This window comes from Gobius niger, assembly GCF_951799975.1.
Source record: "Gobius niger genome assembly, chromosome: 22".
Classification (NCBI taxonomy): Eukaryota; Metazoa; Chordata; class Actinopteri; order Gobiiformes; family Gobiidae; genus Gobius; species Gobius niger.
In genome coordinates, this window is record NC_136873.1 from 653,287 (window position 1) to 680,729 (window position 27,443).

The following is a 27,443-nucleotide window of genomic DNA, read 5'->3' on the forward strand; positions in this document are numbered from 1 at the left end:
CTCCAGCCAGGTGATTCTGACCATCAGCCTGGCTACACATCATGGAGATGGGTCCCCGGGCGCGGCACGGCCGTCGACCACTGCTCCTTACGGGTTGCCCCAGTGGCATCGAAGGATGGGTTAAATGCAGAGGACAAATTTCCCTACGGGGACAATAAAGTCTACAAACAAACAAACAAACAAACAGCTTGGGAAAGTTTTATTGCCACATTGTTTTGAGTCGTTGCCACTCACTAACCCCGTGGCTTGGCTGTGCCTTGGCCCGTGTGTGCGGGGAGAGATCATTGTCCGCGGTGAGGAGGGGCAGACGGATCACACCACACATGTTATTCAATCAATACAGCAGCCTCACGCGCTGCAATAAATGTAAGAATAACACAAACACCCCCAGGCCCCTGACCTCCAGCGGCCCCCGAACAGGCCTCTGGGACCGGCCAGCGGGACCCTTCGGAATACAGACAAATGTCGATGCGGAAAACAAGGCTTTTCACTGTAACTAAAACATGGTGACTGATGGAGGGTGTCAAAACAGACAAAAATGCACAAATAACACAAAGCTTTTTTGCGTTTGTTTTATGTGTTACTTTTGCAGAAAGCCTCCAATATCGACATCACCACAGATTTAATTAGTGTCTCTATATACCATGTATGAAAAAGGAACCCATGGATATTTTTCTGAATCAAAGCGGGCGTTATAATAAGCCAGCGTTTTTATGTTTTGGAAAAGTCTGAAAACAATTGCCCTTAAATTGGCATCTGCATTCGCAAAGAAGTTCTCTCTCCTGCTGCATGAAAGTCAACAATATAAAGAAGTTGATTTTATGTTGCACTTTATTTTAGTAACTCTGCAAACACAGAAACAGGATAGCAGACCTCACCACAAGTAAAGATTAAGGAAGTGGGAGCCTCTTTTCAGTATTTGTAACATGAAACAAAAGAGCCAGACTTCTATAATGCTTCTGTCATTTGCTTCAATATCAGACAGATACTTTTCATTCATACATTTTGTAAACTCAACTTGTGCTTAGTTTCAAATTGATTTGGGGTAAAATATTGCAGTCAGTTAAAGAGGAAACTCATACATTTAGTCCTTGCATTGGATTTGTCTCGCAATGTGTATCGGACCCTCAGTATCGTGATGCGTATTGGATCATGACAAAAGTCTATCATCCCAGCCCTATAAAGAAGGGATGTTCTAATTGTGTGTCCAGGTATGAGAGTTCCTATAGCTGTAAATGCAGTCCTGCTCTCTCTGAATGATGTTGTTGGTTAAAGGTGTGCACGCTACAGGCTGCACTCGTGCTGAGCTGCCCCGAGCTGTGTTTGGCCATGATACTGAACCGCTGTCTTAATGTGCGACCAAACTGCTGATGCTCCCAAGTTGTTGATGAAGCTCTTCCTTCAACTGTTTCACTGCACCTCAAGATAGCTGATTCCACCTTCTCAGTCTCAATCACTGCTCACTGCTGTACTGTTGCTAATACACAACATGGAAAAGCATGGATTTGGATGAGGATCTATTATACTCTGGGATAATTATTGGAATTGAATGGAATTAACCTATTTAAAGAGCATAAGTAAAAATGATAATGTAATTTCAGTGAAGCAGCAGTTTAATGAAGAACTGTTGGGAAGAAAAATAATATTTTTATTTGACAGAGAAGTAACATGGTTGGCACGACAACAGTTTTATCTTTTTGCCTCTATCTATGACACTTCCTGTCAGTGTTTTTATGAATGTAGCAATGTGAAGAAACTTTGGGTTGATTTATACGATTGGTTGAAGGTAAAGAACAATGTACCCATGTTGGATTATAATTGTGTCAAATTTGGAGTATTTATGAAAGACAAAAAGATAGAATGTATGTATAATAATTTGATAATTCTGAGTAAATTTTATTTACATAGATGTAGATTTCTGAATGTAAATCACAATTTTGTTCCTTTCAAAAATGAACTGATGTCCTTGTATTAGTCTCTCTATTCTAGAATGTAAAAGTGCCTTAAAACTATGTGAAAACTATGTTTTTTGTTTTGTTTTTTGTTTTATGCTGCATAGATTTCATGCACAGCAGTCATTTGTATTGCCTATTTTGATTAAGATTACATTGTCATTTGACTTTGCAATAAAAATAAAAATAAATAAAAACTTCCTGTCAGTGTCCACAATAGGGAAGTGAAAATGTAAACATCACAAAAAATGTCAAACTAGAGAAAGCTGGGAACCATTTTTTTTAAGCAATATCTTAAATATAATTGTGTTAAACTATGTTTTAAGCAAGAATTGTGCCCAATGTGTCATATGGACTTTAAATCTCTGGCTGCCTTCAGTCGACATCTCCATGGAGACGAGCTGAAGCCGTCCCGGTCCCAGTAAAGTTGCAAGGAGAGGAGAGGAGAGGAGAGCCACTCACAGCAAACACACACGTTTGTTTAGTCATTTTATGGGTGTTTTTCAACAATATATGTTGCTTTAAATGTAAATTTATAATCTCAAAAGTGAATAAAAATCAAATGTATAATACTGTAATATACCATAGTGCTGTATATTTGTGGCCCTTCGTGCTCCGGCAGCCTGACCTGGGACAGAATCAACACTCCTCAAGTAACCAACTAACATGTGTTTGTTATGTTTTTCACAGACCTGTGTCAGACTGATTCATGGCCCATCAGCTTCAGTTGAACAACAAAGTAAAGCATGTGAACATACAGTACATACAGAGTTGAAAATAAATTACCATACAATTAACGCATCATTTTCTTCATAAATAACTAATCCTTCCTTCCAATAACCGGCCGACGGGTCAACCTTTCAAAAACCCATTTCCATCCCATTAATAGCGCGGGGTCCTGAGTCTGTTCTCTGCCTCTCCAAACAGCTTTCAGAGGTGGACAGCGCCTGGACACTGTGGACATTTACTATTTATAAGCTGCTCGTACCAGGGGTCTCATTTAAAAGTGGGCAGAATTAGAGGGAACAGGCAGCTCCTTGGACCCCCTGCCGGCCCCGGGGTCACTGACCGCAGGGGAGGGGGCGCCTCACTACCTCATAAACATAAAGGGAGGAGAGAGCATCAATAAGACATGAGGAGTGGTCCGCATGTATTTTTAACCGGGAGACTCTGTGTTTGATGTTTGGCAGTCCAGTCTCCAGGAAGAGGGCAGAGAGCAGAGCCGGCCCCTGCATTCGTGAACCAGCGTCTGTGTCTGGGTGCGAGGGTTTTTTTTGTTTGGACTGGGATGGGAAGGAGGGGTTTCCGCTGCTCAAAGTGGGCCAAAGAGCCTCCGGGAAGTAGGCCTTGCCACCCTGTTGTTTGGGGACGCTCGGGAAAGAGGTGCCAGCTCAGGAACCGATGAGTGTCTTTCTTATTGAACTTGACGCTAATTAGAAACATACTTTTGACAAGGCTCTGCTGAAACCTAATCTTTACCTTTGGACATCGGCTGTTTGTGGGTGCAGAGCCGCTTTTTTGAAACATCTCAACATCTGACATCATTTTTGGTGTCTCTTATTGGTTTACTAAGTTTACATCGAATTCTATTAACATCTATTAACAATAACTTGCTTAAATATTTGACTGATTCATTGTCTCTCCATATGGAAAGGATAAATGTATTGTCTTTGAGCACAATAAAACCTCTCGACATTTACATATTTTGATTTGAAAGGGCATTCACAGAAAAACAGAAAAGCCTAATATTCTCAGTAACATTCAAATATGTTTTTTTTTGTGGTTTCCCATCGCACATCGTCCCGAGTCTGAAGTGCAGGGTTGGGACGGGAGAAGCGCCAGGGTCCAGCTGGTCTTCGTGGAATACTCATTGGTGCAGATATAACGGGTTTAAGAGGGCATTGATGGGCCGTGAACAATAGCTGTCCTGCTGCGATGATAAAAGGCCTTTTATTATTATTAATGTGGAATATGGACTTTGGAAACACCTCATGACATCAGATGGTGAAACTAAGTGTTTTGAGGTCACGAGAGGAGAAGGATTGAATATGCAGGATTACTTCAACATGCGTGAATGAAACGTTAAAGGGGGGGTGTAATGCAAGATACATTTATAGAGCATTAAACACGTTGCAATGTTGTCCCCTCATCAAAAACCAATGAGAGTTGCGATTTGAGCCACTCACATGTTTGAGTAATCTTTGAATCTTCCCTGTGACTGTTTTGCGCTGTGCCGCCTGCTTATACAGCGCTCCTCCTGTTTATCTCAAGCTCCTCCCGTGGCCCTGAATAACAGGGACCTCTTTCTTTACCTTCCGATCCATGGCACAGCTTAACTCTCCAGTGCAGAGCATCGGCTGGGCAGTGTCCCAGGACAGATTCACAGATAGGTAACAGCAACTTTTGTGGACGTTAACCCCCCAAGTAAACTGGACCTGGAAATTGAAATAAATACGTTTTATCAGCAGTGTTTCCCCTTGATCTACCTGGATGTTTCACCTACACTGCAAAAAGTTCTTATTTTTTCCCTAAAAAGTAATGTCTTGTGTAGCAAAGCTTTCTTGAGAAAAAAAAATTCTTGTTTTAGGAAATAAAATCTGGTCATTTCTTGTCCAGATATATTTGCTAAAAACATGATGATTTTTCTTGCAACAAGAAAGAAAAACTTTTTGAATCTTCCTCAGTTTTAGACAAAGAATATTTGTTCTTATTTTAAGAAAAACTAAGATCAACAACTCTTAATGTAAGAACTGATCCGTGGCACAGCGGTTAGAGCCACAGCTTCACAGCTCGAAGGTCCTGGGTTCAATTCCCACCAGGACGGGGCCTTTCTGTGTGGAGCATGTTCTCCCTGTGTCTGCCACTAAAACATGTACAACAGGTGAATCCTCCGGCAGGTGATTCTGACCATCAGCCTGGCTCCACATCATGGAGACGGGTCTCCGGGCACGGCCAATATTTTCCTTAAATATTAGTATTTATTAAGAACATTTTGCTCAAAAATTTGAGTAATTTAGAACATTTTACTTAAATCAAGCAACATTTAAGTAAAATATCCCACAATTTTTCACTAAATAAGAATGTTTTCCTTAAATTATTCAATTTTCTGAGGACATTTTGCTTAATCCTAGCTATTTATTTGCTTATTTGCTTTCTTTCTTGTTTAATTTAAATTTAATTTAAATATTCTAGAAATAAGAATTCTTAGCAAGAAAAAAATGCTGACCCCATTGGCAGATTTTTTTCCTTAAAACAAGACAAAATGTCTTGTTTTAAGATTTTTTTCCTTGTTTTTAGTCGGGCACTTTTTTCAGTGTTTACCTTTTGTTCCATTGCAAATAAAGCATTATCATGTACCGTGACGGCAGAGCGGTTTACGCCTCAGCCTTTCTGCTCCAAATTTCAAATAACTTCAAAAACTTTCCATTCTTCCACCGCTGGCTCTTGCATGTAAATCAGCAATTGATAAAAAAGTTTGTAACATTAACGAACTTAGCGCATAATTCCTCCAGACGTCTATTCATGTCCAACAAACCCTCATGTGTTGATCAGTCCAGCCCGGCTTGGCTCTGCTCGGGATTAATTATGGGGAAGTTGCGGAGCTGTCAGGGGAACAGCGGCGCGGCAGCAGGGAGGCCGTGATTGATGTTAGCTTGTAGCCTGGAGGGGAGCGAACTCGACACGCGACAATCCATCCCGGCAGCCGTGACAGGCCCGGGGAAGGGAGGGCTGAGGTGCGTTTTACATGCAGCACACGGCATGCCAATACGGGCTTCATCAAATCAAAGTTGCGCAGCTGATGAACTTCCTCAGTAATAGCATTGATGTGGAGAGTGATGGGAGAAGAGAGCGGGCCCGAGAACAAGTCCTCGGGGGTCGCTCTGCCCTCCAGTCAACACGGGAGACTTTGATCAGCATGGAGTCGGACTGGGACGGAGGGGCTAAGGCGTGCATCTCAATTTCTAGCGTTGTCTCTTTATGCTTGGGACAGTCTGCACACTTGGTGTCCACGAGTCACAATGAATGTGTTATCTGAAGTTCCTGAATGACTGAAGAGTTACCATACGGTTAGTTTCCAATAGTTGTTCAACTTTTACCTCGATGATCGAAGACATGTACAAAATACAAGTAGTTTGCACTGCTTTATTGCTACAATGATATTTATCAATGTTTCTCAAGGGCACTTTCCCCTCAAATGTTTATATTCTCTGACCTGTGAAAGAACAAAATCCTTCGGTTAAACTCAGTTGAAAGTTGATGATGTGACTGAACAAGAACTGTGGTGGATTTGCACGTTGCATTAAAATGATGAATAATGAGACAACTATTAAGACATAACCAAATGTTTTATTTGTGATTTCAACAACTTTGACCTAGAGCCTGAATCCCAATACTTTTGTTCTTGCCTGTTTACATTCACTCAGTAATTTTCTTCCAGTTATGTTGTGATCGCAAAATAACTAAAAATGTAATTATGTGAATACGTTCAGTAGAAATAGCTCATCTTGTGGCTGTTCCAGAATCAGCCCTGTAATGGTCGTAAGTTAGACCTGCAGCTTTGCATTTTATCAATGATGGATTTTATGACACTCATCATAAAAACATTAGGCAAATCCAGCGGGACGGCTGTGATCATGAAGCAGGAACTGGACTGTGGCCAGGAAATGTCATCGCACAAAAGAAAAGCAGCAAAAGACATCGACAAATACAAACAATGTATCTGTGGCATCAAATAAAGTCAAGGGTCAAGTTGCATTTAGTGACATGTATTACGCTGGAACATTATATATTTATAAACAATTTAATGCAGTACTAAGTAACGTGTTTACCTTAATAAACCCTCCCCGTAGTCCCTGTGGGGGTAATACAAGTGTTTATGGGATGATTGGAGGGTCTTTCATCGCCCCCTGGTGTCTCTGGACAGAAAACCATGTTTGCAACTTGACTGCCACCGGACCGGAGTCACCAATACACACTAATGGAATCACGAAGAAGCTAACATGCTAACGGGCAAAGCTAACTGCGGGCTAGCACCACTTTAAACAGTATTTACAGCCAAGTTTGAGTGAAAAAAAATATTTCCATTGTATAATTGGATGCACAGTAACCCTCTCTCCCTTCGCCTTTCCTGTCAGCGTAGTATTTACTCTCCAAGACAATTAATAAATTAAAAAATCGTAACTTGCTACTACACCTGCAGTTGCGCTTATGGCCTCTAGGGAGAAGAGTTACTTAGTACTGCTTTAAAAGGAAACGATTGAATCGAAAGACAATAATAAATGTACACAACTATTTAAAATAAAATGATTTACGTTGCTCTACCTGTTAGAACACACGACCTAAAATCCACTAAAGCTGTGTCAACTTGTTATTTGTTGTTTAACTGTCGTTTGCAGGCCATGATTGAACACTTGGGAAGATTTCCAGATTTCTGCAGAAACATGAGTGGTAACACCAGACTACTGGGAAAAGTAAACAAAGACAGTGACAAACTCAACAAACAGTGACGGTAAGTGTCTAACTGATCGCTCATGACATACTCCACATTAAACGCCAACATTCTCAACAGTAAGACTCCCATGATGGCCATTATGATGACAAAAGCTCTCAGCTTTGATTGGCCAATGCGGGTCAAGTCCCTGCCCCCTCCCCCAGGCCCAGGACGAATCAGAGCACAGAGAACTGAGATGCTACAAAAGGTGACAACAGCAAAAACCAAAAAGCCAAAACCTATGTTGAAAATATCATCAAATTTCTCATCCTTCACTATTTTCAGCAAACTTGTCCACCCGACAGCGACGATCCACACAACTGCGATGCTGATGTTTCTGATCCGGACCCCGCCCCTTTTCTTCAAGAGCAGGTAGGTGATTGGATGAACCACGGCCAGGTAGCGGTCCACACAAGTGAGAGCATGGATGAACATCTGTCCGGATACAGCTATGTTGTACAAGTAGTTTCCTATGCTGTCTTGTATCCAAAGTGTGTCCGCAGCAACGTAAATAATGGTGCCTATGATGGAGAGAAGCTCCAGGGGGATGATGCTGAAGGCGAAGGCGTCAGAGTTGCTTAAAGCAGACGGTTTCTTCCTGTGTCTGTAGCCCACGGAGAGGACGAAGAGGAGGAGCGGTAAGAGGAGGAGGTAAAGGGCCATCCAGAGACTGAGCAGGGCATAGGACGACGAGGACTGACACTGTGCAGGTGAGGAGACGTTTGTTTGTGTGTCCATTGTGAAGAATGCACCTGCAAAGGAAACAATAAAGTGTGGGATTGAATGTCACCATGTTAGGGGGTACAAGCAAACATTGTTCACAGACTAAAGATGCATTGCAAGAAACTGGTACATTTCCAATCTCTTACAGGGAAAATGCCTTGGTCAACCGTTCAAACCTAGTACACCTGGTAAACTCAGAGATGATTTCATGGGCTTGTGCCAATATTTCCAGAAAGCTTGAGCTCTGTTCATGCGTTCAAAGTGATTCTCTCTGTCTTTCTCCCCTTTCGTTCACACGCTTTGTGAAGGACAAAAACAGAGTTCATGATACCTGTCTCTTCCCTGATCTTCAGTGCGTGCCCTCTGAGTGTGTGTGTGTGTGTGTGTGCGTACGTGTGCATGAGCGTGTGCGCGGCACTGCTGTGCTGTTGGCCTGCACTGCGTGAGGCGCTGCTGGGAGAGGTCCTGGCTGATGGCAGGTCTGGCGGACGTGCTGGCACTGAGCTGAAGCAAAAGGCGGACGTTCCCACAGCGGCCGCGGTGAATCTAAATGAACACGTGATTTAAAAGAGCCGACAGCGCTGAAAGATCGCTAATATGGAGGCAACATGTTTGGCCCACAGATACAAAGGCAAGGCAAGGCAACTTTAATTATGCCGCGCATTTCGTACAAAGGGCAACTCAATGTGCAAAGAAAAAGTGAAATCTAGGAGTGATCATGGACTCAGACGTGAACTTAAACATCCACATCAAAGCAATAATATTGCAGGTTAGACTCACTGGCCTCTCTAAACAAGCTCAGACAGCTGCAGGACATCCTGAACGCTGCTGCTCCAGTCCTGACAAGAAGCAGGAAATGCCACCATATTAGTCCAGTGCTTCGGTCTCTGCACTGGCTTCCTGTCGCTCAGAGAATTTAAAACAGGTTTAGCACCAAAGTACATCTCTGACATGTTAATTAAACATTTGTAAATTTGCCTTACATCTAAAATGTAACTCATGGTAAATGTAGAAATGTAGAGATCGTTGGTCGAGCTACATAGATCTATCTCTGGAGAGACACGAGCAACGGGTTGGAGAAAATGGTGACAGTTTTCAAAAACAAGAGCGTGACTTTGGTCAGGTGAAAGAACCTTCAGACATGAGATGAATATGGCCTGTATTTACAGAGACTTATTATGATCAACAGATCAGGAAGAGCACTTACTGAGCAGAAGCTTTGAAATACAAAATAGGTTGTGTTCTACAATGTGATGATGTCGTAATCTCAGATGAGGACATAGGCTACAATACAACCAAAACTTCAACTCCCAGACCCTCATTTCGCTTTTTTCCTTCTGCCAAACGGACACGTAACAAATGCCTATAGTAACTGCACCTATATCTGTAATGTCGCATGGACTATCTGTATCTGTATGTATGTGACTGACACAGGAGACATGTGAGCATGATCTGCTGTAACGAAACTCTGTTGTGTGGCCATTAATAAGACTAATTAATAAGACTAATTAATAAGACTTGCTAGAGTGGCTCACTGTGGAATAAAGGCAGTCATAAAGAAGCGTGGAACACACAGTCTACATCAGGGCATGAATAAGATGTAAGCTCTGTTATGTCACATTGACCTTTGATGCACCCACCACCACCGAAAATGACTCTAAGACAGCCAAACAAATGAATCAAACAGACTTTATAGATTTGAAAACAAAGCCCACCTGTTGTCCCCGGAGCCTCTCTTCAATGGACGAATGACAACAAATGAACAGCCAACCTGCGGGACAGCACTGGCAGAGCCAGAGTTTTGCATTTTATGGAAAATTGATTTTGTGCCAGGTTATCATCAGGCAAATCCAGAGATGGCAGCGGTCATTAGATCAAGTTACCAAACAGACAGTCAGACAATGAATTCATCCAGCTCCAGCACTGAAATACAGCCTGACCATCTCAGCCATTAATATTATGTCAAATTTAGAAATAACACAACTTTAAAAACAGAATTTGGTGAGGAAGAAGAAAAGCTGAGGCACTTTAGCTAAAAAGGCCTATGTTGTGCAAAGCTTTTATGAGCTTTTAGCCATGTTACTGGAAATAGAATAACGAATAAAGAAATGGCATAAATTTACTTGAATTAAGAGATGATATCTAAAGTTTGAGTAGGTTATTTCTGGTGTTAGATAATATAAAAACTTTAATCTCCAGTGGAACAAGCACATTTTAACTCACATTATTTTTTGTACAATTTCAAGTGAAAAAGACGAATGTAAAAGTGAATTTGTCTGATTTCAAGTGTGATTCATGCTTGTTCCAATGGCATTAGCATTTCTTATCTTATCTTAGATGAGTTCAAATCGACTAAACTCAACATGAAGTACTTTAGTGCACTGTTGTTGTTGATGTCAGCCCCGGTCTGTTTTAGTTTTGTCTCTGGATTTTGTTATTTTGGTTTTTGTTCATTAAACATCGCCAGTTTTGTTGCAGTCCTGCATTTTGGGTTTTTATTTTCTTCGTTCCACCTCACACCATGACAGTTCATTACTTGAGCACAGACTCTACTGGTCAAACATTAGTCCAATACACAACACTTTAAACAAGAAGCAACATTGACCTAAAATAACTTACAAACTTGTCTTCAGTGAAGGTTCTTGAGTCATCTTCTGCACTCTGTTGTGTTGAACGTTTCGCCTCTCGTCCAAAAGGCTCCGTCAGCGACACTAAACATCAGTTAAGCCCGCAGTCCAGATACAGACCAGTCCAGATGCAGACCAGTCCAGATGCAGACCAGTCCAGATGCAGACCAGTCCAGATGCAGACCAGTCCAGATGCAGACCAGTCCAGATACAGACCAGTCCAGATGCAGACCAGTCCAGATGCAGACCAGTCCAGATGCAGACCAGTCCAGATGCAGACCAGTCCAGATGCAGACCAGTCCAGATGCAGACCAGTCCAGATGCAGACCAGTCCAGATGCAGACCAGTCCACAAACAGACCATGGGGAGGAGTTTCACTTGGATAAGTCCATCCCTTCAATGAACAGCTCACCTATTGGTGAACATCTCTGTTGTTCAAGAATCTTAACACCTGAGTAGAAGATTGTTATAACAGAAGTTTGAACAAGGAGTGAAAGGAGAACTGCTCCATGAAGAGGAATGGTGGGCTCAGATTTAATTTGTCCTCCTGTTATAACAATCTTCCTACACAGACATCTTAAAAACGGTTGAAATGTCTCTGCCAAACCAAAACAGAACAACCAGACAACATAAATGTAAAACACAGAGCAAACATATGGTGAATAAAGCATTTCCTTTTTTCAAACAAAAGGCAACATGAGGGTTTTGTAGTGTTGTTTATGAGACATGTAACAGCAGGTGTAGTGTATGTACATTATGAGACATATTTATTGGAGCTTATAGCTTTCGATGCACATTACACTACCCAAACTGAACCATTTCACTGTGAGAAATGAGGCTTCTCGTGGACATGCAAATAAATATGTTCCTCGCTCCGCGTTTTCATAATCCACAAATGAAAATGGTCTGGTAAACGATTGCAAAACCGCAACCAAAGTTAGCAGCAGGTATTCCAGCAGCAGCAGTTTGTTTTCTGAGTGAGCAACCTTTTGTTTTTCTCTAACTACACAAGAAAACCACCCTGACCAGCTTAAAAGCTCACAGAAGTTGTCCCCTTTAATATCATCTAGGTTACTACCTCTACTTAAAGCGCAAAGTTCAATAAGTATTTTTGAAATGTAAGAGATGTTTTGGTAATGTAAAAGTAGCTGAGTTGGAGACACCTGCAGTAGAAGCTACTAAAGTGGAGAAGAGTGTGTTCCACTGCGGTCTCCCAGAGAAGAAATGACCATATTTGGATTACATTGTAACTTCTGTGGCTTTATGGTGCGTTCCAGGCAACTGGTAGCTGGTAACTTTCCCTCCTCCCACCCTGCTCACGGTGTTTGGCTCTGTGGCTCAGTCTGGCATGAAGGACTGTTCTCTCGACAACGTGAGGAGACGGTCAGGTTTTTCTAGCCTTTTAACGGGCGGGTTCCCACACCTGACGTGAGATGAGCTCAATACTGAAGTTAAGTCTCCTTTTCTTTACTTCATTTGTTGGTTTCATTAGTAAAAAACCTTAGTGGAAACAGAAAAGAAATTCCCAATAAGTAAAAAATACAAACACAGGTAAGCATTCAGTACAAAATGTAACATTTAACCATGCATTTTAAATCATGGAGTTTACAGCGTTTTATATGTAGATTACGGATACATATTTATGATTTTAGCACATTTTACCCTTTGACTTTTATAAATGTTTTTAAGCCTTTAAGGATTTTAACTTTTACACTTGCAACTATGAATTAACCTTTTACACAGCACATTATAAACGCTACGTTATTTATGCTTTTAACAATTTTAACAAAGTTTAGTTAAATGCAGTGATGAATGAATTGCTAGGAACTATACATTAAACCCAGGTAAACCCCTTTCCACATAAAAATCAATATTTACAAAATACCACTGAACACAGCATTAACACAACAGAAGCACGCGCTGGCGCTACCGGCCGTCTCTTCAGGTCTTTAAGTGAGTCCGGTCCCGCTCAGCGTTTGTGTTTATTTAGAGTCTTTTGTTGAGTTCTAGGAGCGTGGTGTTGGGCTGCTCCCGGTGCAGGACAGTGGAGTGAGTGAGGGTCATTATGAACAGTCCAGGTGTGTGCCCCTGATTGCAAATTGGTTCCACCTGGCCTCAGACGAGGAGGGCGGCAACCGAACGGGGAGGGCAGAGGAGAGGGCAGATCGCCGCAACAGAGACCGTCTTATAATACGCGTCAGTACAAAACCATCTGAAGTCCAGTCACTGAGGTGTGGCTTAAAGCTGCCCTTCCACTGACAAACACACACCAGTGAAGAATTGTCTCCTGTTGAGAAGCATCATCTGATGTGCACATGCCTCGCTGAAAAGAGCTCTCTGAAGACCTACAATCAACAATTATTGACTTGTATTATCCAAAGGTCAATCCATGGTTAGAAAAATTGTCTATAAATGGTGACTGTTCGGCATTGCTGCTTCACCTCCGAGGAACAGCCGTCCTGAAAAGATGACTTCAAGGGCACAGAATACTCAAGGAGGTCAAAAAAAGAACCCTAGAGTGTCAGCTAAAGGCAAGGCAACTTTATACATGCCGCACATTTCACACACAAGGCAACTCAATGTGCTAAAGGCTTATGGAGATGACTGGTGCAGGCCAACATCTCTGTCGACATCTACAAAACGGGACACATTGAACGGGATGGGATTCATGGAGGAACTGCTAAAAGCATTGCTGCAGGTTTGAACTTTGCGAACCAGCACTCGGATGCTCCACAGCACGACTGGCAAAAAAGTCTGTGGACTGATGAAACCAAAATGTAACCGTTTGGAAGGAAAACACAACGTCATGTGTGGAGAAGTGGAGCAGCACATCAACATGAAGAGCTTATCTCCACTGTGGAGTCTGGAGCAGGGAGAATCCTGCTGCGGTGCTCTCAGCAATAGAACAATGAATTCACAAGTTTATGTCCAGCAGTTGAAGAGTATGAGCGCTGCAACAAGACAATGACCCAAAGCACAAAAGGAAATCCACTTCAGAATGATTTCAGAAGAATCAAACACACGTTTTGGAATGGCCCAGTCAAAGTCCTGACCTAAACCCGATTGAGATGCATGACCTCAGTCAAGAAAACCATTCACACCAGACATCGCAGGAATCTCACTCAACTGCAACAGTTTAGTCTGAGGGTCAACCGGCTATTGAATGACGTACTCCCTTATTCCTTCCTGTCTTGAGAATGTTTAAATGTTATTGCCAATAAAACATGATAATATGTGGTCCCTCGTTTATTGTGGGAGTTCCGTTCTAAAAATAATGAAATACACTTTATTTTGTATTTATTATATAATATATACAAAACAGCCTTATGTTTTAAGGCTGTAAAACCCCTCAGCACACTATTTATACACTTAATCACTAGTTCACAGGTTCTCCCTTATGCCTGTTGTCGCTGTGTGTTGAAAAGAGACAATCGACCAAAGTTTTATCGTAGCAGTTTCAGGCTTCAGAAGACGTGTGTACGGCATGGTAGTGCCGTTTATCTTCACGGAAAAGCTCAGAGAAAGTAAATACAGAGTCGGACCTGCTCACGCCCAGCCTGTGTTGCTGTGACTCTGCGGCGTGCGGGGTGTGTGCGGTGTGTGTGTGGTGTGTGTGTGTGGTGTGTGTGCGCCGTGTGTGCGGTGTGTGCGCTGATGTGTTGACGGTCCACAGAGATCCTCTCTGCAGCGAGAGGAGCCTCTCTCTGCGACTAACCAATCAGGACACAGAACACAATGTGGGTATGGCGTTCATACGCTGTAAAAACGATGCAAAATTGTGCTAAAAATCAATCTGCGAAAGAGCGCGACCGGGTTACAGCGAGGGGCCCGTGTACTTCTTCCTCCCACTGTACTTTAATGAAAAGTACTTCTCTACTGAGCACCTCTGACATACTGAACCAACGCGTTTCCACAGCATAAACCTGAGCATGTCCAGTATCCCGAGTCTGTTACCCCCCAAATCTTGCAGGTTCACATCCGTCTCTGTGTCAGCTGTGTTCACCCGGGGCCGGCGCAGGGCCCCATCACTCAGCTCATCCAACAGCTGGGGGGCCCTAAAAGTGGGGGCCAAAAAGCTTCTAATTGGACAAGTGAGAGCGGGAAGACGTCTACCTCACTGACCACTCCTTGACATGCCATTTGCCTCGGAGGACCCCCAGGGCTGCCCGCGCGCCTGCCCGACACGGACATAAGTTGTGGCCGAGGCGGGGGCCCCGGACTAACAAGGCCATCAGGAAACACAGCTGCAGTGGAGAAGGAGACAGCGCGGGTGAAGAACGGGGGGAGAAAGAGGCAAAGTTTGTTGTTCAGGTGGAAGTTGTGTGAAAAATGACGGCTACTTTGGGACTGGGATCTGCACGAGCCTCTGCGACGGCCGCTCCGAGTCACTGACATACACAGACTGGCACATACAGGGACATGTTAGAACGACGGACTGTAGGAGTTTGACTGATGAGAGCGGCACATCTGATTTGAGGCTTGTGCTTTGGCTGTTTCTGGACAACATTATGTACTGGTCATTCACTACAGCCCGGTCATCTGCAGGAGAGCCCATAATAAAGCCACAGAGATGCATGTGTTTTTGGAGGATGTCGAGTGTCTGCTGCCTTTCAGTTATTCTTTATTTATATTTCATGAATTTACTCATTTTATTTTAAGTTACTAATTATAACTAAACTATGAATAATTCAAAGTCTGCATTAATGTGCTTAATTTCATGAGAGGGTCACTTGTTCATCAGCTGTCCCAGTGTGGTCTTCTTCAATATGATCGCCCTGTGAATGTTGAGTGAAACATGGAAGCTTGGAGAAGCTCATTATGGAAGGCTCTGATTGGCTCGGTCAGGTCTCTGTGAAGCCAGAGCACCAAAGGAGGGGCGTGTCGTGATTCCCTCTCGTTGAACAGTGATTGGCTGCCATCTCAACCCCGCCCTCCTGCCCCACGCCCCAGCCCCCTCCCCTCTCCACATAAAGAGTGGCAATCGGAAGGACATGTGGGGGCTGCTTGTCAGAGCTGTTTGTTTTTTTTATTTTTTATGTTTCAAACAAAACAAATCAATTTTTTTTTACATGTTTTGGTACTCTAAATATTACACTTTTAATCCAATGAGGGCTCTGATACTGACTAGCAGATGATTGTTGGGGAAACCGAATCATGACGTTTGAAGTCTATCAGACTTTTTCCCTCTTATTTTTTTTACCTGAACTCTGTGATACAATTAAGGCAGAGAGAGGTCAGGATATATATCGTTGTTTTTCTGGATACTTTAGTACGTCTTTACCGTGTTTTTGTGGAGGTTTGGTGGATTTGTTTACTTTGAGAGTCCAAAATGGTCCTGAAGAAAGCAGCTTTTTGAAGGTAAACAAACTGCTAGCTTATCAGCTAAACCCATCTGAGATCTACAAACATCTTGTTCTGAGACACTGAACAGTGAAGAGGCACCAAGAGCCCCCCCTGCAGCACGGAGGAGGCGTCACAAGAGGAGCTACAGGAAACAACAAAAGGGACCAACGAGGAGATGGTGATAGACTGTGGAGGGAGCTGTGCAGGAGGAAGAGGAAGGACGAGGTGGAGCTGACCAGTGCAGGACACCACGCTCTGAGGAGGCGGTGCACCGTTTCAGATGATCAGAGGAGACAGAGGCAGCTACAGTTTCTCCATCCTCCAAGGTCATGCGGGTGGAGTGGCTGAAGGACAACGAGATCATGGACCCGGCCGAGGACAGGAACTTCTCCATCACCGTGGACACAACCTGATCATCAAGCAGGCGCGTCTGTCCCACACGGCCAACTACACCTGTGTGGCCAAGAACATCGTGGCCAAGCGCAAGAGCTCCACCACCGTGGTCATCGTCTACGGATTTCCCATCAACCAGTGCTCCTCCTGTGACCAAAACAGTGAAGATGGCGGCCGCGACACAACGATCTTTCACCAAAGAAAAAAAAAAAGAGTGGTGCGCACTGAACGGGTGCTGCTGCCGGATGCTCTCTCATCGAATGCAATTTCTCCATCTGTGAGATCAATAAAGTATCATCTTATCTTATCTTATATATATATATATATATATACATATATATATATATATATATATATATATATATTTATATATATACCTCATACAATGATGAGAGACAATGAAATGAATGACATGCCGGCTCAGACGTCGCCCGGCCAAACAAGGTCTGCGTCAGGTGCTGGGGAACCAGAGCACCTCGATGTAAAATGGGCTACTGGAACAAGGCGGAAATGGGAGAGATGCGAGAACAGGGCTCTGATGGAATGCTACTACTCCAGTAACCCTAGTCAGAGGGGCTACATGCAGAGGATGTGGGAGAAATGGTTACTTCGAAACCCACAGTCCAAACTCACGGCGAAACAACTAGTGGCTCAGTGTTCCAACATTCACAAACGGCAACTGCTATCACAACTTGAGATTGACGAGGTACAACACCAATGCTCCGGCAACGGGGAGCCAGGACACCAGGTTAGAGGGGAGTTAACACCAGCCCTCCCAATGGAGATTGGGTACGAAGCCCCAACAACCACAATCACGCTGAACGAGGCAGCGACTGACCTGAAAAATAAGATCATGGCAAAAATGTCAAGCAGGCAACCCCGAAGCCAATTACAGAGGCTAAGAGAAGTACTGTCAGAAAGTCTCCTAGAAGATGTGAATGCAGCTCTGAGAGCAATTCCTACATCAACCATCACTGAAACCAATGAGCTGATATACTCCACAGCAGCAGTGATCCTAGAGACGCTTGGCTATCGGAAGAGCAACCATGAGATGAAATACCCACCATGGAAAAGAAGGCTGGAGGATAACATCAAGGCAGCACGGAGGGAAGTGAGTCAATTGACAGAGGCCTTGAAAGGTGCAATGAAAAAGCAAGTACCCAAAAGGTACAGCCAGATGCCCATACCTGAAGCATTGGAAACTGCCAAACAAAGGCTCCAAGCCTTGGCCAGCCGCCTAAAGAGGTACACGAGAGACAACGAAGCCAGACGAGTAAATCGTCTGTTCGCAACTCAACCAGGGAAAGTGTACGCTCAGTGGCAGGGTAACAATAACAGAGCAGACCCACCAAGGCTGGAAACTGAACAGTACTGGAAAGGCATATGGGAGAAGGAGGCAGCACACAACAGTGATGCACAGTGGCTGGTGGCTCTGAGAGAGGACCACAGCAACCTCCCTGAACAGAATCCAGTTACCATCACAGTGGCAGACGTCCAAGAAAGAGCCTCAGGTATGAAAAATTGGACAGCACCAGGCCCTGACATGATACACGCCTACTGGCTTAAGAAACTCACGGCTCTCCATGAGCGCTTGGCAGCGCAAATGAACCAGCTGCTGAGGGATGGGAATCACCCTGAATGGTTAACCGAAGGGCGCACAATCCTGATCCTGAAGGATCCCTCAAAGGGTACAGTCCCATCCAACTATCGGCCAATAACCTGCCTCTCCACAACGTGGAAGCTCATGTCCGGCACCATAGCGGCTAAGATAAGTAAGCACATGGATCAATACATGAGCACAGCTCAGAAGGGAATCGGTAAAGATACCAGAGGTGCCAAACACCAGCTCCTGGTAGACAGAACAGTCGCTCGAGACTGCAGAACCCGACACACTAACCTGAGCACTGCCTGGATTGATTACAAGAAAGCCTACGACTCAATGCCACATACTTGGATCATTGAATGCCTGGAGCTATACAACATCAACAGGACTCTAAGAGCCTTCATTGCAAACTCGATGAGGTTGTGGAAAACCACCCTTGAAGCCAATGGCAAGCCACTTGCACAAGTCTCCATCAAATGTGGCATATTCCAAGGAGACGCCCTGTCCCCACTGCTGTTCTGCATAGGTCTGAACCCCCTCAGCCAAATAATCAACAAGACTGGCTATGGATACCGACTCAGGAACGGGGCCACCATCAGTCACCTCCTCTACATGGATGACATCAAGCTGTACGCTAAGAATGAGCGAGACATCGACTCACTGATCCATACCACCCGGATATACAGTGCAGACATTGGGATGTCATTCGGACTAGAGAAGTGTGGTCGGATGGTGACTAAGAGAGGGAAGGTAGTCCACACAGAAGGGGTCTCACTCCCAGAAGGAACAATAGCAGACATTGAGGACAGCTACAAGTACCTCGGAATCCCACAAGCAAATGGCAACCTCGAAGAGGTGACAAGGAAAGCGGCTACGGCCAAATACCTCCAACGAGTAAGGCAGGTCCTAAGAAGCCAGCTCAATGGCAAGAACAAGTCCCGGGCAATAAACAGCTACGCCCTACCAGTAATCAGATACCCTGCAGGAATAATAAGCTGGCCAAAGGATGAGATACAGACCACAGATGTTAAGACGCGAAAGCTCCTAACCATGCACGGAGGGTTCCACCCCAAATCCAGCACCCTGAGACTGTACGCTAGCCGTAAGGAAGGAGGCCGAGGACTAGTGAGTGTGAGAGCCACTATCCAGGATGAAACATCCAAGATCCATAAGTACATCAAGGACAAGGCTCCGACAGATGACGTGCTCAGTGAATGTCTCAGACAATGGGGAACAGAAGATGAGGTGCTGGAGGTCCCGTCATGGGAGGACAAGCCCCTACACGGCATGTACCACCGAAACATAACTGAAGTGGCGGATATACAGAAATCCTACCAATGGCTAGACAGAGCCGGACTAAAGGACAGCACAGAGGCACTCATCATGGCTGCACAGGAGCAGGCCTTGAGCACCAGAGCAATAGAGGCCCAGATCTACCACACCAGACAAGACCCCAGGTGTAGACTGTGCAAAGAGGCCAATGAGACAATCCAGCACATAACTGCAGGGTGTAAGATGCTGGCAGGGAAAGCTTACATGGAGCGCCATAACCAAGTGGCTGGTATAGTGTACAGGAACATCTGTGCAGAATATGGGCTGGAAACCCCAAGGTCAAAGTGGGAAACACCTCCAAAGGTGGTGGAGAACGACCGAGCCAAGATCCTGTGGGACTTCCAGATACAGACGGACAAAATGGTAATGGCGAACCAACCGGACATTGTGGTGGTGGACAAAGAGCAGAGGAAAGCCATCGTGGTCGACATAGCAATACCAAGCGACTTCAACATCAGGAAAAAGGAACATGAGAAACTAGAGAAATACCAGGGGCTCAGAGAAGAGCTGGAGAAAACCTGGAGGGTGAAGGCATCAGTGGTGCCCGTGGTCGTTGGGGCACTCGGGGCAGTGACCCCCAAACTGGAGGAGTGGCTCCAGCAGATCCCAGGAAATACATCAGACATCTCGGTCCAGAAAAGTGCAGTTCTAGGAACAGCAAAGATACTGCGCAGAACCCTCAAGCTCCCAGGCCGACGGTAGAGGACCCGAGCAGGAGGAAAAAGAGAGACCGCCCGCGGAGGGTGAGGAAGAGTTTTTTTTTTATACACACAGTTTGTGTCCAAAAAGCCAAGCAAAACAGTGTGTATGTGTATTTAGTGGCTGGGCATATTTTTTACTCCAAATCAAGTTGAGATGATGCAACTTCCTTCTCATTCAAGTTCAAATTGACATATTTGACAATGACCTGTGTACCCCAGGGTTTTGATTTGGATCTGCCTTTGCTTGTGTCTCCCACTTCTGAGCATGTACACGTCCTCGAGGTTCTAGGAGCTGAGAAGTACAGTAATAACCAAGCAGTACAGGTATAACGTTTTAAAATGTGTGAACATTTTAGTTGAACAAAATATTTAAACAGTTTACAACAATGGTGTGCAGACTGTCTATGGGCCCAAAATCATGGAAATTGTTCTTAATTATCCAATAAGAGTTCGAGTCAGTTAGTCAAGGGGGGGCAGTCAAAGTCATGGGTAAGTATCCGAAAGGGAACAATCCCACCACAGGACTCCGGACTGGTGTGGCTGGAGGGTCACAGATCACTGGGAAGGCTCACCATCTATGCATCAACGGTTCCCCTTGTATGATACAAAACAGGTTCAGTCCAGGATCTGCAGCTAGTTCTTGAAGTATTGTACAACATTATATTTCTGTTCACAGGTCGGTAAATATCATAGCATTGTTCAAAAGAAGAAAACAATAGTTATTTTTACAATTGTGTTTATGCATGCAATGATTTTCTCTCATCTTAGTTACTGCAAAACCTCTTGGTCACAGGCAACAGCCACAACAGTCAGGCCCTTAAGACTGATTTACAATAGAGCATTACATTTTTTAGATAAAACATCTGTCAGGACGCACCATTGTGGAGTTTTGCAGAGGTTAAACTTTCTTAACTTTGAACATTTTATTAAATTCTGTAACTTAAAATGAATGTACAAATGTCTGCACAGCCCCTGATGTTCTCAGACGGCTCATAGTTCCACTTCGATCAGTGGCTCCATCACACGAGGAGCTGCTGATGGAAATGTGAAAGTACCCGTTAGGAAAAAGACCTTTGGACAGTCGGCTTTTACTGTCCAGGAGCTAAACTCTGGAACTCTTTGCCTTCTGAGCTGAAACAGGACTTAGACCTGGGGGCTTTTAAAAATGAACTAAAACGTATTTTAAAAAGAGATCAAGTCTGCGCTCAATGCACTTCCTTTGTGTAATGTCCGAATTAATTAATTTATGTTACTGTAAATGTATTTTTTGTACTTTGTGTAAATTTGAAAAGCCCTTCTAGGGACGGACGCTGCAAATTAGCCTTGGCTATAAATGTTGTAGTGTGCTACATAGGTTAGGTTAGGTTAGGTTAGGTTAATTTATTTGTACCCGTGGGTAAATTCGTTTTGCAATTTTGAGAACTAGTCGATACATTAAAACACATTTTACAAAGATAAAACATCACACATATAAAATACAAAACTTGTAAGTGCTCCACATACTAACAGGATGTGCCTTTGGTACAAAAACAACTGAAAATTAAGCCACTTGACAGTAACAAAGATAAAAACCCGTGTCAGGGGTGATTTGATCCCGACTTGTTCATAAAGGAAAGGGCAGCGGGAACAAAGCTTTTCTTAAAACGGTTCCTGTGGCTCATTGGCATCAAAAACCGACGCCCAGACGGAAGCATCGAAACTCTGAATGCAAAGGATGCTCTGAGTCTTTTGCGATGCTTCGTGCCGTCCTCTCTAACTGTCTGTCCTGCAGAAAGTCCAAACTGATAGACAGTTTATTGTTCACACATGTCCCTATCAAATAAATACATAAATTAAAGTCATAGTACACCATTTTAACCTTGTGTTACTACCATGAAATGTAATGTAAATGTAAAGTCTTTTCTCTCAAGGCAACATTATATATGCATTTCGTACACAAGGCAAGTCAATGTGGCTTTTACCCCTTTTTACATAGGATTTTTTAGATTCTGAATCAGAATAAATTAAATACCATTAATATGAATTACAGCACAGTTATTCCAGTTTAAATAACTTACCATGATAGTTTATGCTCTACTGTATGTAAGTGAGCAGGCCACTCCGCGACCTGCTCCATCCATAGTACAGTACATGACCTAAACTTTCCCGTAAAACTTTTAAAACACCACCTCCTCCTTTCATGCCTCCCGCTCTCCTGCCACAGTACTTACCGGCGCTTTCCGCTTCACACCGCACATCGCCGCGCTCGGCCGTCTAAACTGTGGAGTCACGAGGTTACACCTGCTCTTAGACACTTCCCGGCTCCTCTCTGCTCCTCCGAAACTTTATTCCTCCGTAACACTCAAAGGATTTGCACATCTCAGGCCGACTTTAATCGTGGGAAAAAAGAAGAAGAAAGCCAGTGCCGCATGGTTTCCTCCCCCCGCTTCTCCCTCTCACCCTCTCTCCTAATTCTCTCTTCATCTTCAGTGCGGTGACACCCCGTATATTTACGGCATAGCACCCTTCTCCGGAGATCAGAAAACTCCTTTAGAAAGTGCAGACAAACAAACAAACAGCAAAGGCCTCTTGCTCTCGTCGAGCTCCCCCCCCCCTCTCCCATCCGCCCGGTTTTTGAAAGCGTTGCGCGCCGTGGCAGCCCCAATAATAAAGACGAGACGGCGTGAAGCGCGTCGCCAGGTTGCGGGGAGGAACGGCGGCGGCATCAAAAAGCTATCAATACAATCGCTAGTGCCAGGCGCGCCAGTTTAGCCTCTTTAGCGCGCGGCGGAAGCTAACTGGATGCGACGGAGCCGTATGTTCGCAAGTCATCTCCACTCCCGGTGCCGCCGCCGCAAGGAATGATGGGAGCGAGCGTTGCTTTGACAGTGGGGGGACACACAAAACAAGAAGGAAGAGACAACAAATTCTCACGCGGTGGAAAATAAAAATAGCGGTAAATAGTGATTCGGGGGAGAACAGATGCCTCAAGTTAGCATGTTTACGGGAAGCGACTTTTGCGGCGAAGACGCCAGGGGACGAGCGAGCGGCGTGTGAAATAACGCCGGCATATTTGTAAACACTGACAGGAGCGAGAGGATAAACAGGGGAAGTACAAAAAAATACGCACTTCAAACATTCAGAGGGGTTTTGATTGAGCCCCATTTATGTGGCTGATGTGAATGACGTAACTTGTGTAAGCGCATGGCTTAGCGACCACAGGACGGAGCAGAGTTAAAGCTGAGGAGGATGGAATTACAGATTCAAGTTATTTAAAAGTACTTTATTCAATTTACTCTTCTTGATTTATAGATATGGGAAATTGTCAATTCAAGTGTCATTTTTTTCTTGTGACATCTGCACTTAAAGTAACACTACACACTCAGTCTTGTAATCTTTGTGCCCAATATGACAACAAATTAAATTCATTAAATTAAAATAGTTATTGTTGCTTAAACTTTTGGCAACTTTTAACATTTTGACATGTTCATGCCAGTCACCTACAGTGAAAGTTTCAAATGGATATTTACCCCATCCACCCGCATTAAGCCAAAGTATATAAGTAACGTCTTTAAAAGTTATCTACAAAAGTAAAGTATGAATTTTTAAAGCATTTTATTGTCAACAAAGCCTGTGATGGCCTACGATGAAAGGCCTCTGGAGGCCACTGGCTCCAGCAGAATAAAGTGAAGGTCCTGTTCGGTCATCCCAGTCTCCTGACCTCTATGTCATTGAACCACTGTGGGGAGAGCTCAGCCCAGGAATTTACAGGAACTGGAGGCTTTTTACCAAGAGGAACCTCATCCACAACGACCATAAAAGACTCCAAGCTGTCACTGATGTTAGAGGTGGCGATACATACAGAATAAAACACTTTTGATCAGGCTCATTTCGTTTTTCATTATGATTTTAAAATAGCAAACTCAGTTGTTTCACCGTAAATGGCTTCACACAACCACTAACCATGAGTGAAAAAAAAAAAAGTGTTATCTTTCATATTCTTTGAATAGTGCATTGCTCAGGTTCCTCGGCCTCTGACCTCTCACTTCCTCCCTGGTCTCCTTGGTCTCCTTGGTCTCCTTGGTCTCCGGGCCCTCTGGTTCGAGGGCACAGTCATGGCTGCGCAGGAAACATCAACTCACAAATGAATGTGTTTCATGCTAAATGAATTCCTAACACAGACTTACTTATACTTTGTATAAGTAAAACTGAGATGTATTCTAAAATATCATTTGTTGTGCAGTGTTTGACATCTGCACTGCGGCTGAGGTCAAACAGCTGCTGCTTGTCTAACCATCAAGTTAATTTGTGTACTGGATTATGGACTGACTTATGGACAACTGTTAGTTTACATTAAATGTAAACTAATTGTGCCAACTTAAGATGAAAGTAACACACATGAACTGATGTTGTCTTAAGTTACAGTAACATATTCTTAAGTTATAGCAACATATTCTTAACTTATAGTAACTTATTCTAACTTATAGTAACATATTCTTAGCTTATAGTAACATATTCTTAAGTTATAGTAACATATTCTTAAGTTACAGTAACATATTCTTAAGTTATAGTAACATATTCTTAAGTTACAGTAACATATTCTTAAGTTATAGTAACATATTCTTAAGTTATAGTAACATATTCTTAAGTTATAGTAACATATTCTTAAGTTACAGTAACATATTCTTAACTTATAGCAACATATTCTTAAGTTATAGTAACATATTCTTAAGTTATAGTAACATATTCTTAAGTTACAGTAACATATTCTTAACTTATAGCAACATATTCTTAACTTATAGCAACATATTCTTAAGTTATAGTAACATATTCTTAAGTTATAGTAACATATTCTTAAGTTACAGTAACATATTCTTAAGTTACAGTAACATATTCTTAACTTATAGCAACATATTCTTAAGTTATAGTAACATATTCTTAAGTTATAGCAACATATTCTTAAGTTACAGTAACATATTCTTAACTTATAGCAACATATTCTTAAGTTATAGTAACATATTCTTAAGTTATAGTAACATATTCTTAAGTTATAGTAACATATTCTTAAGTTATAGTAACATATTCTTAAGTTACAGTAACATATTCTTAACTTCTAGCAACATATTCTTAAGTTATAGTAACATATTCTTAAGTTATAGTAACATATTCTTAAGTTATAGTAACATATTCTTAAGTTACAGTAACATATTCTTAACTTATAGCAACATATTCTTAAGTTATAGTAACATATTCTTAAGTTACAGTAACATATTCTTAACTTATAGCAACATATTCTTAAATTATAGTAAAATGAAGAAACCTTTTGTAATATGAACATTGCCTCATGTTATATTATAACAAACCTGTGAGCCCTGCACTATGTCCATCTGTGTAACTTAAATCTCCATGCAGGTGAAATTCCGAGACCGTGTTGTGGTGTTTAAAGCTAGTATAAAAACGAAGTTAACCCAATAGGTAGTGCAGGCTATATGAGCGTAGAAATGATCCTTGGAAGTTGTTTTCTCCTGCCCGTAGTCACAGTACCTCATTGTTTACTCTCCCGGATCTCCCAGTCCTAATGTTATTCCACATTTGAGGGTGTCGGGTTTAGAGGGAAAGGGGCAGAGCACAGGTTGCCAGATCTGCTCACGCCGCTGTGGAAGAGGGAGCAGAGGTGAGGAGAGGAGCAGTACTGTCAAAAGAAAGTTCAAATCAAATGAAAGCAAGGCTGCCAACCCGCGCCGTCGGCCCATTGTGGCGAAGGACACACGGAAAGAATCAAACTGCTGACCCTTGGATCCGCGGACACGCTCCAATCAATACAACTGGTGTATGAATGAGTATGCCCTTTGTCCCCGTAAGGTAATTTATCCACGTGTACTTCATGTCAGTTTTTGAGTTAAAGTTAAAGATACTAATGATCAGATATTGCTCCAATAAAAGTGCTAAAAGTTACTCTGTCAAATGATCACATAGTGGAGTAATTACTTTAGAAAACAATGAAAGAGGACACCACTAAAATGGAATGTTAGTTGTATTGTGCTCATTCCCTAACTTTCCAACATTTGCAGCTTCCCTTTATTCTTCACAGGCACAAATCAAACCTGCAGGGTCACTTTTCAGGGTCACTGTCACCGAACTGTTTGAAAACTAGCTCGAGCACATACTGGTATTTTGATTGCGTTTAATTTGCAAGGGATAAATAAAGTTTGTAGTTTGTCCTGAGGGAAAAGGATGGACCGTAAAGGATGTAGCCGACATGTTGAATGAAGTATGAGGCGCGACGTAAAGGAAGAGCTCTTGCAGAACACCACGCTCTTTTCTTCTCTCACACTGCAAAAAGTCAATATCAAGCATTGTCTTAAATGACTTGAATTGGGGGAATGTATCTTGTTTTGAGCGTTTTTCGCTAATTTAGACATTTTTCCTGATCAGACCAAGTTTCCTTTGCTTGTTTGAGGACATTTCAGACCAGTTCTAGGGTAAATCTCGCTTGAAATAAGAAAGTAAAATTGCCAATGAGATAAGACCGTTTTTCTTACCCCATTGGCAAAGAAAATGACCTGAAATAAGGACGAAACGTATTGAAACGAGTCAGAAACATCTCAGAACAAGTGAAATAATCCAGGACAAATGCCCAAGAACAACTTAACTCGTCAAAACAACTAAAATTTTGATTATTATGCTCAAATTGAGATGTTTATACTGATCTAGTTAATTACTACTTCAGCCACTGATCGCAAGCCTGATATCGGCCTCATCTGAACCAACGGTGTTGTTGCGCCGGGCGAAAGATCAGTAACCGACCTGTGGTTTAGCCCCCCATCGATCTAAGGCGCCATAGGCTTTACCTTCTGATTTATATTGTGTTAATACTTTTAACACAATATATATTCAAGTATTTTTACTCAGAAAAACACCTCCTCTGACAGATATTTAAGCAGCACGACTCGGTGCCCTGGCACACTCGTGGGGAGCTCCAGCACCGGCGAAGGAGTGAAGAAGGGAGGGGGGGGCGCGCCACACATGGGGGACTGCATCTGGCGCCCCTTGATCAGCCCGGCTCCCTCCCTGTAGACGCGACGCTGCCAAAAAAAAAACCCTGGGTGCGAGCCCCCGCACGCGGACAGCGCCATGAGCGCGGGGCACAAACATGTGGTGAGAGGTAAACAGGCGCAGTGACACGCTTCCCCCCTGATAGCGGGCCCATGTCAACACACGGCTGCCACACTCCCGTCCCGCTGTAATGAACTGGAGCTGCCCGCCTCGCTGCTCTGTCTCGCTGACAATTTGTAGGCC